Here is a 15071-nt window from a genome sequence, read left to right as displayed (position 1 = left end):
AGCGTAAACAAATTATAGGCATAGACAAAATAACAAAGTACAAACAAAAAACTTTATGCTCAAATAAATCCAAGAGGAAAAATCATTTACTAATCGAGTAAGAATTTTTAGAATCGATATTCATTTTTAATAATTCCTCGTACCGTTAATATAAACTTTTCCTCTTATAACAGGTACCTACAAATTTCATGCACAATATACATTCCTGATGAGTCATCGAAATCGTCTAATAGGAACAGGAGCAGCATTTTAATCATCGTGACGGTCAGCCATTCAGGTTTATTAATTGAGCAGATACCTCAGAGGAATAAGTAGCATAGACCGCATCCATGCTAACCTTAGAGACATTACGTAAACAGATTTTTAGTCATTTTAGGTCGCCCTTGACAGTGAAAGTATAATAAACTCTTTCCTCCCTCTCCCATGCTTACATTATAGTATCTGCTAAGTTTTGAAGAACAAATCAGAAACAATAAATAAATATTGCTGACGTAACTACTATCCTAACCCCCTTCCCCTCCTTTGATGCGTAAATATTGTTTACGTTATATGTGACAATAAAATCGTGAAAAGAAAAAAACATCAAACAAGTAGGTCTTATTTTCTTTTTTGTCAACTTTCAAAAATTACTTATTTCAGACATTATTATATTTTTCCTTAGCATAGAGTAAGAAAAAATATCAGTGAGTCGTCGACCCGCCCCCTGGTTGCTCGCGGACATGGTTCTTACTTGTGTCTTCTGTTCTTACCTAAATCGTCTCGCTCTACGCTTAATAACTCTGAGGCAGATACCTAAATAATACAAGCATATTCAGACTATCAAGGCCCGGGAAGCAATTAGCGGGTTGGCATCTTGTCAATTAATTACACAAGGCAGTTTATGGGAGGTTAAAATTAAATCAGTGTTTGGAAACAATTGAGACATCGGTCCAGCCAGAAATACTGTCCCGCCATTTTGAATATTTGGCAGACCAACCGAGTTTTGAACGGAATTAGAATAATACGGTGTACTCTATTGTTTGTCTGATTAAAGAGGCGATTGTGAGAAGGCAGGTAATATACGTTGTACAATGTTTTTTTTTATAATATAAGAGTAGCAGACGAGCATGCAGTCCAGCTGATGGTAAGTGGCTACTGCCGCCCATGGACATCTGTAATCAACCCCAGATAGGATTAGATATTCCTACATGAGGTCGGCCACAGATGCGCCGCTACCCCTGAGGACTAAGCTGGAACGCCTCGGTAAAGTCTGTCTCCCTTACCACACCCTTCAAAACGTAACACAGCAGCGCCTAAAACTGCTGTTATTAGGTAGAAATAGGTGTGGCGGTGGTGCCGCCGGAGCCGAACCACAAAGGGTTCTACCACCTTCCGAATGAATGGGGCATTACTCCGCAAAATATATGCTATACTAGCGAATACATGCGACTTCGCCTGTGTCGACTTCAGAATTGATATCACGACTTCAGAAACGATTTGTGACACAAATTTAACGAATTATTGCAAATTTTGGCGCAAATCTTTGTAGCTTGTTATGTCATTGTATGACAATAATATAAATGTTTCTTTTCGTAATATTTACTTGAGAATAAGTTTGAAGATGACAGAATCCCCTGTGGTTCGACTCCGACGGCACCACCGTCACACCTATTTTGCCTTTTATCAGCCGTGTTGAGCTTATACGAAACATTCCAACTTATTTCTCAGGGGCTATATGTAACCGACCTCAGATTGCGAGTACTTCAAAGTTATTCGGCGTTTATAAGATATCGACGGGCACAGGGTCACTTACCTTTACATGGACTGCAAGCTCATTAGCTACATCTTATATATATATTTCTTATGTGCGTGTGTATGTCACTGAACTCCTCCTAAACGACTGGACTGATTTTGATGAAATTTGTTGTGTGTGTTCAAGGGGACTTGAATTCTCAAAACCATTCGGTTTAGATTCACAATTTAGTCCGTGGGAAAAGGTTTTATTAATTAATTTTTAATTCGTAAGTAGTTATAGAATCGGAAACTATGCCTCAAGTGTTGATCTTTAGCAAAGTTGTTGTCCAAGAGCCCACGAGGGTTTGGGAGTTGGTAAGACCAATTTTCGACAGATGGCACCACTGTCATTTCAATGCAGGTACAAATTTTCCGTTTTAAGTACTCGTATGTGATATTATTTCTTTAAAATGCGGGCGAAGCCGCGGGCATCACTAGTATATTATATATTATAAACCTACAAATACATATCGATACTCCTTGAACCGAGAGAGTAGGGAGTGTAGTTATAAATCATAATTAATTCGACATGGATTACTAAGAGCTAGGTCGTAGACTTATCTTTCTACATTAGAAGGCCGAGTGACTAATGCACCTTTGCGACACACGGACAGAAGGTATGTGCAACGTACATTATTATAATCACATTTGTGACTTAAACTCATTACAAATTACTGAGTAATTATTGTTACGAAATTATTGTATCATAAGTTAATAATATAATTTACTAATAGGTAAACTACTCGTACTTTAGATTAATACATTTGTGTACCTATATGCGGTGAAATATAGGAATATTGTTAATTATATTTAAATTAGTTTGATTGATGAATTATATATTATGAACATATCACTTATATTAGAGTTTAGAAGAAATTTTGAAGGTTTTAGAAACCCTTTGTGGTTTGAATCACATAATAACAGCAATATTAAACGCTGCTATGATTTGGTTTGAAGATAAGGAAGACATACTTTTCCAAGGCATACCAGCTTAGTCTTCAGGGCCCAGTTCAGCTCGACGCATCTGTAGCCGACCTCAGGTAGAAAACTAATTTTATCTAGGGTTGTTTATGGGCCACAGGAGCTACCATAAAGTAAATGACATGCCCGTGCTACTCCTACATTATAAAAAAGATAGAAAAAAACTCGTACACGTAATTTTATACAGATCACGGTTCTTTTAAGTTTTGTTTCTATGGTCGGCAACTCGGCACAGATAAATCTAACAAAACTTCTATTAGTTCGTTCCCGTGCCATGTCGTGTCGTCCTAATGAAGAACATGGCGGACAGCCGTAAGCTCTTCAATTCGCGTGTCAATGTGTACGTGATGGCGCCACGACGTCGTAAGACACGCCTGCGTTCACCTTGTACAGTGTTTTATTTTGGTTTCCATATTGTTTTTACCAAAACCGAGTCGGACATAAGTTCAACGTATGTTAATGCTAATAAATACGAACATACTAAGATTACTAACCCCGATCCGACAAAAGGAAATCGATATTTAATGAAGCGAAAGTTCGTGATTCTATCTTAATAAAAATAATTCTCTAAGTACGAGTCGAACTCGCACATGGAGGCCTCCGTTTCACCAAATATTCAACTTTATTTTATTTTTAGTATTTGTTGTTATAGCGGCCACCATTACCTATGTATCCTGTGCAAAAAAATCATGTGTCTATCTATTACGGTTTCGGAGATGGACAGACATCGAAGTCTTAGTAATAGGGTTCCGTTTTTACCCTTTGGGTACGGAACCCTAATAAAACGATTAACTGGGGGTAAGAGCATAAAATCCCAGGCACCCTCTAATATTTCAAAGTTATGTGCGTGTTCGAAATTAACTATCACCTGTTTAAATGGCAAAGGAAAACATCGTGTCGAAACCTGCACTCCTCAGAGTTTGCAAGTCCATCAATTCGCACTTGGCCGCCCGGTCGACTATGGTATAAGTCCGTCGCTATTAGCGATGGGCGATTGTTCTAAAAAAAACAATGGAATAAATCGACAATCGACGGAATCAACAATCGATTGTCGATTTATTCGTAGTAACAAAAAACAATCGAATAACAATCGACGTACGAATAACAATCGACGTTCGAATAAAAATCGACCTGCCCTAAACGTGTCATGAAGTAACATGACGATCGAACTATCGAACAATCGACGAACAATCGAGCAATCGACAAACAATCGACCAACAATCGAACAATTTCGATTGTTCGATAGTTATTCGAATACAATCGAAGAATTTCGATAGTTATTCGAGTAAAATCGAACACAATAACAATCGAATATGAGAGGAGACACGTGTAAAAAGTGTAGAAAGTATAAAATTTTGGGAGTGTATATTTTAGTACTTATTGTAAAGTCCGGCGTATCCTCTCCGTTACCCCCGCAGCAGAGAGAAATCGTTGCAAGGTGTCTCCAAAAAAAGAACTGACCGAGGGCAAGTGGGATTCGACGGTTTTGGGAGGGCGGAGGGGGTTCATCAACAACCCATTACTGTCCCACTGCTGGGCACGGGTCTCCTCTCATTATGAGAAGGATTAGGCCGTAGTCCACCGCGCTGGCCAAGTGCGTATTGGTAGACTTCACATACCTTTGAGATTTTTTTTCTTATAAATCTCTCTGGTATGCAGGATTCCTCGCGATGTTTTCCTTCACCGTTTAGCAAGTGATACTAATATACGCACATAACTTTGAAAAATCAGAGGTGCGTGCCTGGGATTTGAACCTTGGACCCCTTGATCGAGAGCCGAGTTTCTTAACCACTACGCTATCACTGTTTTTTAGATGCGGAGGGGGTTTAAGGGGGTTAATGACCCCCCCCCCCCTAAACATAGACGTATTTTTGAGATATGACACAACAATATTCTATTGACACGTCATATTATATTTCGATATATTTTCCATAAAATTTAGGTAAGTTAACTCTTGCGGTTAACATGAGTCATGTGCTTACAAAATAAACTCAGCAATCGTTTACACGACTGTGGTTTTCCGTTATTTCAAATTTTATGCATGCTTCACGCATCAGTCAAAAATATAATGTAATTTAGTAAAATGCTTATATTTTTAATTCGTTTTACGTACTTATTCTGCTGATTCCTAAATTTATCTTTAACAGAAGAAATATCGATTCTATTATAATAATTATGTACTACTCACAGTAAAAAAAAACATATTTTTTTTACTAAAATACATGTTTTATTAACTAAAATGTTCTTATACATATCGATAAGTAAAAATCTTGAAAGAATAAAAAATATTATTTCCACAGTCCAAACTTAAAAAAACTGATCGTTAAAAAGCATTTTTTCATAGTTTCTTCTTATCGCCTAAGTTCATTTAAACTTTAGCGAAAAAACCTCCTGTATAAGTGCAGGCTGTTATAGGCTTCGATAGAGCTTTAATGTAGTCAGTATGACATATTCATGAAGGAAGCTTGAACTGTGACAATAGAATATTAAGTATACTGACAGTGCGACGATTTATTTAATGCAACACTGGGCTCTATATCTCTTTGAATTGTAACTTTTTTTTTCTCTGCTAAGCTTTCACCGTTACTTGCGTCTGAAAAGTTCGAAATAGTAGAAAATTTTGCTTTATTTTCGGTTTGGTGTTAATTTTAATGATTAACTATATTTTATTTTTAAATGAACTAAAAAATCGGATATATGAAAATTCTGATGATATATAGTCATTCTTGTGTAGAAAAACTTAAGAGAAACAATTGTAAATAAATCCGAAAGGAGACAATAGTTTCATCTGAAGCCGATAGAACTCCAGCTAAGGTTAGAGTTCTACCTCAGGTCGGGCACAGATGCGTTACCCTTGGAGGCTATGTCTCCCTTACCACACCCTTCACACAAACACAGCAGCGCTTAACACTACTGAGTGCTGTCACTCGGCAGAAATAATTTAAGGGTGTGATAAGCTACATAGCATTTAGCGGCTGTCCGCTCGATTTCTCGCGTAAAACAAACACAAAAAGTTCCAATAAAGAGCGACTATATCTCGTATTACTGTCGATAAAATTAGAACCGCTGGTAACCGCCTGCGCATCGGCCAGTCGCGACCGAGACTCGCCACGCGAAGGACGTACGCAGCTCCCGGCACGCTTGTTTTATTTTGTTTTTGCGGTGCGTACAGTGAGTTACGAAACGTATATAGTGCCAGTGTGTTAATAATAACCCGTGAATGTGCCATATACTGTGATATTTTTCAGTAAACGAATCAAGCTTCCGCGCCTTGTAATGCGCTAAAGTTGCAAAGGTGAGTGTACTTATAAGGTTCGAAAGTTGCTCTTCCGATTGGTAATATTGGGCCTGTCCGACCCGTGGGGACGTGGTCTGGTAGCGTTACCCGGTTACCTCGTGTTAGCCGGTAAATTCAGATAAATGTAAATTGGATATCAAAACGAATTGGCCCGAAATACCTATAACATTCACGTTACAAACTTGTTTTAGAGTGCAATTTTGTGCAGATACATATTTATACTGTGAAGGCAAATGTTAAGTGACCTTTAGAAAGAATTGCTTATTTCGACACGGTATTTTATTTATATGTGCTGTTACTGTAGATATGCAGGATACCTATACTTCTTATGGATATGAAAACGTTGTTGAATACACGATTATTTTAACAATTAGACTATTGTTGTGCATAATTTCGTACCCACTTATGTATTCAACAGATAAAAATCGACATACATAGTACCAACATCACGTAATTTTCACATTCCTAATGAAATTTCCCAAGAGCACGTACTTATAGATAACAATTAATCATTATCAATCCGTCGATGTAGCGATATACATCAGACATATTAATTTCAAAACGTTGGAACATTTTAGAAATACCTACTAAACTTTGAGAATTGTTATTAAGAATATTTTGGACTTGAATAATGAAAAGGTCGAAATGTGAATATGAAAGTTGAAACGAAATTATCGAAATGTAGAGCTACATCATGTAATTCATCAAATTAAAGAAAACTTTAGAAAATTAAGTACTTTTCATATAATACTGATGCTCAAATTAATCCTGCAATTAATAAAATGTTTATCCGTCTACCCTCACTTTTTCAAAACTACTCGTCGAAGATCGTTAATAATTTGAAAGCATTGAAAGGGTTATAAAATCTGAAAGAAGCTTAAAAAAAATCATGTATTTTTGTTATTAATAGGTATTCGTATAAGTTAAATTCCAAAAAATGTAATTTTTAAATAAATGCTAACATAACATCGCAGTCGGAATAATATAAAATGGCCACACTTTCAATGTCAGAATAAAGAATATGGAAATTCTTAAGCAATAACAAGTAAAATTGTTATATTTGATCAAAAGTCCATTACCTCAGATCCTTCGCTACCTTCTGTCTATGCCTAGGACCTTAACGCTTCAAAACAATAGCTTCGTAAACACAAAATAAAACTAAGTTTAGCGGTATTGTCGCAGTCAAATATTTCTTCAATTCGTTTAATCATTTCAGAAATAATATCTTTAAATAAAAATTTTACAGTTATAATTTATAAATTACTGTTATAAATTATCTTAGCAAAAACTTATAGCGCTCATTAGTCGTTTAGAAACTCGCTACGCCGTTTATAACTGACAGACAAGGCTATGTCATGTTAATATTAACATATGATATACATTAATATGTCTGTATGTATTGAGAAGTGGTTTGGAACAAAAGTTGGTATTTGTTTAAGTGTATAAGGGATTTTTTCGGTGGGCGAACATATAATCCCGTAAAACCACAATACAAATCATAATAAATAATTAATTATATGTTACAATTATACGTACCATATGTTTGTGTTCTTTCAGTGTTATTTTTATATATCGATACCTTAATTCGCAAATCTGCCAACTCCACTTTTTGTCAAAATGTTTTTCTTAATTTATTTTGATTTCGTTCAACGCCATTTACTGTCAAAATAAATATAAAAAAAAAACATTTTGACAAAAAGTGGAGTTCACTGATTTGCGAATTAAGGTATCGATATATTTTTATATGAAGTAGGCAAGCATGCAGTCTTGATGGTAAGTGGCTACTGCAGTGAGTCGAGCCACAGAGGGTTCTATCTTCTACGGGTTCCAAGGGTGTGGATGCAGCTGAATCACATATGTAGCCGTCATTTTCGTCTTCAGGAGTGACAACGTATTTGTGATCAGCTCCACGTTCAGATGTCCATATACTTTCTGTAGCCACTAAGCATCACGTGAACTGTGTGCTCGTTTGGACCTCTATCAATAAAATAAAAAAGTATATGTAGAGTTACATAAAATATTGCCCGCGTGTCTTTCGTGGCTTAAACATGTATAAACGTTTAGGAGATTATTGCAGCAGTGGAACATTAATGAGTAAATGATGTAGATAATCCAAGGAACTCTACCAAAATGTATTAAGCTAGTAATATATACACTTTATATTTTCTTTTTTAAAATTATAATATAAATTATCCGTAATTACAAAATTAATTTTATAACCATACTTTGTACTAATTATATCCTTCTAATTTTGTAAGAAAGAGTTTTTAAACAGCAATGGGAGAGAAATAATCTTCTGTTATTGATGTAAATGTCGTCACGAACTTTACCTTACGTTATTGCATCTTGAAATTGAGCAATTCGTTCCGCCTGCACAGAACATCTGTTATAAAAGACGTTTATTTCGCTCTATTGTAGAGTTTATTGCGATTTTTATCGCCACAACCTTGACTCAGGCGAAACCGGTGGGGTTTATCGTTTAATCAACGGCATATCACTAACTTGGTATTGTGTAGGACTGAAAGAATGAAATCTTAGCACGAACTTTAGTAGCTCTATAAAACACATAGAGTTATAAACTCATATATCTAAGATACTTGTTGAAAATAGTGATATTATTTTTATGTTATAAAATATTCAACAAGGTACATTTAAATGGTAAATGACTCTACCATGGATTAATTTATAACCTGAAATATTTTGAAATAGAGAATTTTATCTTCTGTTTTTTTCCGATCCGTATCCCTCCCAATTAAATTGGAAGGGGTCTGGAATATTCTAGGTCTCTTCTAGTTTAGTTACGAAACGACCATTAAGAGCTCCAATACGACTTGTTTTAGTAAGTTTAAAGAATATGCAGTCCACTTGATGGTAAGTGCCTACTGTCGCCTATGGACATCCTTAATCAACCCCGGATAAAATTTGATCTCAACCTGAGGTCGGCCATAGATACGCCGCTGCCCGTGAGGACTCTGCTACCTCGGAAAAATATGTCTCCCTTTCCACATCCTTCAAACCAGAACACAGCATCGCGCTGCTGCATAACACTGCTGTTATTAGGCAGAAACAGGTGTGGCGGTGGTGCAGCCGGAGTCGAACCACAACGGGTTCACAACCCTTAAAAATATTCATGTATATTCACCAAAAGCTTTATGCATGAAAATTTGAAACCCTTTTTATGTACCCTATGTGCTAATTTCCCACGTTGATCTTATAAAATAAACATATATATGAATAGATAAGTTATAGTGTTATAAGAGTCATTAGTTCCGTAGTTACGGGTATCTACACTTGATCTAAGGATACATTACGCGTAGGCACTTTCTACGCGTTTCATTTCATACTCAAACCGTAGGGCTAGTACCTTTGCCAACTCTGGGAAAGGATTTTCCTTTTGAGTAATTCACAAATGCATCAAAAGTAAAGGAAAATTATATTCAGGGGTAAGGGAAAATAATAAAAAAATAGTTACTTACTAATATTAGTACATTTTCTATTGTTGAAGACTATCATAAGTCTACTAGACAAGTCCTTTAAATACTACGAATTTGGCCTTTTATTTAAAGAAATTAAACGAATCCAACTACTCTTGATAGTATTAGAAATCAATAACCACTTGCTTAAACGGTGAAGGAAAACATCATTAAGAAACCTGCATACCTAAAAAATCTTTAAAGTTTTCAAAGATATGTGAAGTCTACCAATTCCCAGCCAGCCTAAACCTCCTCATTCTGAAACCCGTGCCCAGTAGGACAGTAATGGGCTGATGATGATGAAAGCAATAATTCATTTATCAGGATATTACTTTCAATTGAAACTTTACTTTCATTCAATTAATTGCAAACTATGCATCTTTTGTTGCGTGGTATTTGCACAGTTCCGGCGCCCAGCAATGTCGATGGAAGATCGTGACTCAATAATTCGGCGCCGATGAAGTCAGCGATCGACGTTTGTTCACTTGTCTATCTGTTTTTGTTCACACAAATTGCTTTACGATGTGTACACACACGCAGATTTATAGGGATTACGACATACGTTGATCAATACCTATAATGTTGTGACATACTTGCATAAAAACAAAGCAAGTAATACATAGGGTTGTAGATTGGATATGATCAAGATTTTTATGTATAATATTTCATGTTTTATATATAAAATTTTCAATCCGTTTCACACTGACATCTCAAACGCTGTGATGTTTTTTGAATATTTTAGAACAATGTATTACCATTTGATAATTAATAAGTCGTGTATGATCCTTTTCTTCCCCGTGAATATTACCTATTTATAGTTGAATTGCTTTGCATAATAAGAATCAAAGTACTGAAAATGGGCTTAATTCGATGATTTTTAGCCTTAATAGTTTAATAAATATTAAAGAATGTCCTCAATAACACAAATATTTATTTTCACTTCTTGTGTTCTGATGACGCATCCCGTAATATTATTATTGACGGCTCATTTATTTTATATAATTTTAACGTAACTGCGGTCACAACACCTGACCATAACCACAGGATGTTTAGAATAGCCACGTTGCATTGACTAGACCAGGGGTTCCCAACCAGTGGTCCGCAGAAGAAAAATGATGGTCCACGAACAATTTTAAAATTAGCGGGCCGTTTATTAAATTTAACCGTTTGAAAGTAAATGATGATTTGCGTGTAACTTTGAATAACAAGTTATTGTTAGTTAAGTAAGTTAGTCCTAGGATAGCTGAACTTGTCCCTGGAGTTTCGGGACTAGGATAGGGCTACGGTATCCCCTGCCTGTCGTAAGAGGCGACTAAAAGGGGGCTTCCGGGGTTGCGGGTGGCAAGAGTGGGAGCTCGAACCGTCCAGTATGCTACCCCGGGAAGGACGGCGGTATGTGTGGTCGCATACCGTCGTAATCACCAGATGTTGCGGGAGAAGCGAACGCTCCCCCAGGGCAGAGCCCGATTCGGGCATCGCGCTTGGAGGACTCCGGTTGTGTTCCGTTGGAGATCCTGGAGTTCTCCAACAAGCGCCGAGGACGGCCACCGGGGGGGTTTTAGTGCGGTAAAAATCCCACATAACCCGACGTCGCTCCCACGTCGTCGGGTACCTTTTGAAGGTTTCCCCCTCGAAAAGAAAAAAAAAAAAAGGATAGCTGAACTTGTAAAGATGCAAGTATCTACAGAAATTACATTAATACAAAACTACAAAAGTTTATCCTATAATATTATTATTTCTCTTTATGTGTGTGTTGTGAGTTTTTCATTAAAAGTTAAAATTTCAGTTTGATTATTACAGGTTATTTTAATTGTACCTATATAGTGGTCCCTGCTAACAAGAATGTCACAAAAGGGGTGCCTGGCCAAGAAAAGGTTGGGAACCTCTGGACTAGACTATTGTTTTTATACACGACACGATGCTATTGTTCTTAATTCTATAATATTCCTACTGATCCGGTGCTAACCATTGATATGATAATAATATCTTATCTATATATATAAATGAATGTTTGTCTGTATGTCCTTTGTAGCATCGTAAACAATTCATCATGTGATGATCTTTAGCAAAGTTGTTGTGCATTAGCCCACGAAGGTTTCTGAGGTGATACGCCCAGTTTTCAACAGATGGCGCCACTGTTATTCCAATGAAAGTTTTAGATATATCATATCTATGTTGTTGTTTTTTGTTATTTTTTTAAAACGCGGGCGAAGCCGCGGTCGCAACTTGTATTAGATAAATACATATAGGTACATAGATGAGTCACATATCACGGCGGATCACTGTATTAAAAAACATACTTTTTTATAATATAGGAGTAGCAGACGAGCAAGCAGTCCTGATGGTAAGCGGCTGACTGACTTAAGGTCGTCCACTGAAGCGCCGCTACCCCTGAAGATTAACGAAATCCCTGGAAAAAGTATGTCTTCCTTACACAATGTTCAAACCAGATTACAGCAGCGCTTAACACCTTTTGAAGGTGGTAGAACCCTTTGTGGTTCGACTCCGGCGGCACCACCGCCACACCTATTTCTACCTAATAACAGCAGTGTTAGGCGCTGCTGTGTTCCGTGTTGAAGGGTGTGTTAAGGGAGACAGACTTTTCCGAGGCGTTCCAGCTTACTCCTCAGGGGTAGCGGCGCATTTGTGGCCGACCTCGGGTAGGAATATCTAATCCTATCTGGGGTTGATTACAGATGTCCATGGGCGGCAGTAGCCACTTACCATCTGCTTCTCCTATATTATATGTAAAAAAACACACAAGGACTATTACCTTAAAAACTACATAATATACTGAATGGAGCTCCAACAATGTAATACAAGGAACATCATTACATCAATGTGTCATGTATAGTTGTATGAAACAACGGCGTATGTTGAGTACAGACTAGTTCCTGTATGAATAACATCTGGCAGAGTGACAAATATCGGCAGATGAGCGTAGTAAAAAGAAACTAGCTTTGACCCGCGGCCTCACGCGGTCAGAGGTCGATGACTATACAATAATTTGATCATCGATTGTACTTTCGATTGGTGAGTGGTTAAAAGTTGTAAACTATCCCTCGGGAACGATCCCTTTTTCGGGATAAAGGTTTTGAAGATCGTTACGACTCCGGCGGCACCACCGTCACACCTATTTCTGCCTCATAACAACAGTGTTTAGCGCTGCTGTGTTCTGGTTCTAAGGATAAGGGAGGAAACCTTTCCGAGGCGTTCCAGTTTAGTTCTAGGGTAGCGGCGCATCTGTGGCCGGCCTCAGGTAGGAATATCTAATCCTATCTAGGGTTGATTACAGATGTCCATGGGCGGCAGTAGCCACTTACCATCAGGTGGCATGCTCATCTGCTACTCCATATTATAAAAAAAAAACCTACCCAATGTTCTTTTCTGGATCACTGATAACGTGTGTACAAAATCTCACGATGTTCGGTTAAACAGTTAAGTGCAGCAATCAAACAAACAAACTTACATTTATTGTATTGGTTAGGATTAGAAGGCAGTGATAGCCCAGTGGTTAAGAAACTCGACCTCTCGATCGAGCGGTCCGAGGTTCGAATCCTAGGCACCTCTGATTTTTCGAAATTATGTGCGTATTAGAAATTAATTATCACTGGCTAAAAACGGTGAAGGAAAACATCGTGAGGAAACCTGCATACCTGGGAGAATTATGTAAAAAAAAATCTCAAAGGTATGTGAAGTCTACCAATACGCACTTGGCCAGCGCGGTGGACTATGGCCTTATCCTTCTCATTCTGAGAGGAGACCCGTGCCCAGCCGGACAATAATGGGTTGATGATGATGAGTTAGGATTAGGGGTGAAATGTGAGTTTGTTTGTTTGTTTGCCACACTTTCATGGTTTAACCTCATAACCAACTGTCATGGAATTTCAGTCGTTGTCAGAGATTTAGAAAAGGACATAGGATGCCTTTTATCCCCAAAAAATGGCCCGAGGGATAAAACCACTGACCGCAAGCGAAACTGGTAAAAGCTACGTAAAATCTTTATATATATTTTTCTTATGTGCGTGTATGTCACTGAACTCTTTCTAAACGAATGGACTGATTTTGATGCAATTTGTTGTGTGTGTTCAAGGGGACTTGAGAATGGCTTAGATTCACAATTTAGTCCGTGGGAAAAGGTCTTTTTATTTTTTTTTAATTCGTAAGTTGTTATAGAATCGGAAACTATGCATTTGATCAAGTGATGATGAGTGATCTTTAGCAAAGTTGTTGTCCAAGAGCCCACGAGGGTTTGGGAGTTGGTAAGGCCAATTTTCGACCGATGGCACCACTGTCATTCCAATGCAGGTACAAATTTTCCGTTTTATGTATATCATATTATTTCTTTAAAATACGGGCAAAGCCGCGGGCATCACTAGTTCAATATAAATTCTTAAGTTAAGTAAAGTTGTGTTGAGTTCAAGATAATGTTGAGTCGTGTGTATGGTTATGTGGATGTCAATCGGAACGCGAGGCCGCGCGACCAGACGGGCTATTTCGAGACGTGCGAATTTTTTATGCAACCAAAAATTAATCCCGTTGAGAAGGCCGCTCTTCACTCTTGTAACTCATGGCGCTGGTTTGGTTTTTACCATGTTATATATAATATAGGAGTACAGACGAGTATACAGTCTACGTGATGGTAGCTGGCTTCTGCCGCTCATGGACATCTGCAGTCAACCCCAGACAAGAGTATCCCACCTGATGACGGCCATAGACGCGCCGCTACCCCTGAGTACTGTAATTGAATGCCTCAGAAAAGTATGTGTCTCTTACCACACTGTTAAACAAAACACAACAGCGCTTTACCTGCTGTTAAGAGGCCCAAATTGATTGAATTTGTGAAATTTTTTTTTGGATTAATTGTATAATTTGAAATTAGGAGAACTAACGACTTGGGGTTACCTGTAATGTTAGTTTTAAGCCTATGTATGTATTAAATAAAAAAAAATTAAATAAATTAAATTAAAAATTGGGATGGTGCCACCAAAGTTGAACCATAGAGAGTTATATCGCCTGTAAGAATTATTTATTGTAGAGCCGAGATAACTTAAAGTTTTATTACCACCAAAATTCGGAGCCCCATTGGAAAGTAATATATAAAAAAAAAACAATTTTGAAATGTTGATCGTAATTCTGTAATTCCTTGTTATGTAAGCGAATATATTCGGGATAGGGGATTAGGGGATGTCAATAGGGTAAAGACGGAACAGCTGGTACCTCTTTCCTCTAAGCTATATCTAAAATTATATTGAAAATTAATTATTTAACTAAAAAATACTTCCAATTAAAATAAACATATAATTTTCAATTTTATTATCATGAATATTGCTTCATTGCGAATATCAGTTAAAAAGTATTTTAGTTGACGTAAACTTAATATGACTAGATAAGCAATTTGCAGTTTATAACGATGTAGGTTGATTTACATTTTGCGAAATTGCAAAATTATAATTTACTAGTGTTTGCCCGCGGCTTCGCCCGCGTTTAAAAGAAAATAATATACTAACATACATAAAACTAAAAATTCGTACCTTTAACTTTGC

At 37.1% G+C, this 15071-nt stretch overlaps 1 protein-coding gene across 1 annotated transcript in view; it reads left to right on the top strand.

Moving 5' to 3' along the window:
* The first annotated feature begins 5819 nt into the window (after positions 1 to 5819).
* LOC140754529 (uncharacterized) overlaps positions 5820 to 15071 on the top strand; it is a 70417-nt gene continuing 61165 nt past the window's right edge. The window contains exon 1 of the mRNA XM_073089567.1: positions 5820 to 6049. The gene's annotated coding sequence lies outside the window, so the exon portion shown is untranslated. The remainder of the gene's footprint in view (positions 6050 to 15071) is intronic.

The sequence above is a fragment of the Epargyreus clarus genome, unplaced genomic scaffold, assembly GCF_041222505.1.
Source record: "Epargyreus clarus isolate Ecla_fem2 unplaced genomic scaffold, WU_Ecla_fem_2.2 ptg000029l, whole genome shotgun sequence".
NCBI lineage: Eukaryota > Metazoa > Arthropoda > Insecta > Lepidoptera > Hesperiidae > Epargyreus > Epargyreus clarus.
The sequence above is the reverse complement of the archived record's forward strand: the minus strand, read 5'-3'. Positions and strand labels throughout refer to the sequence as shown.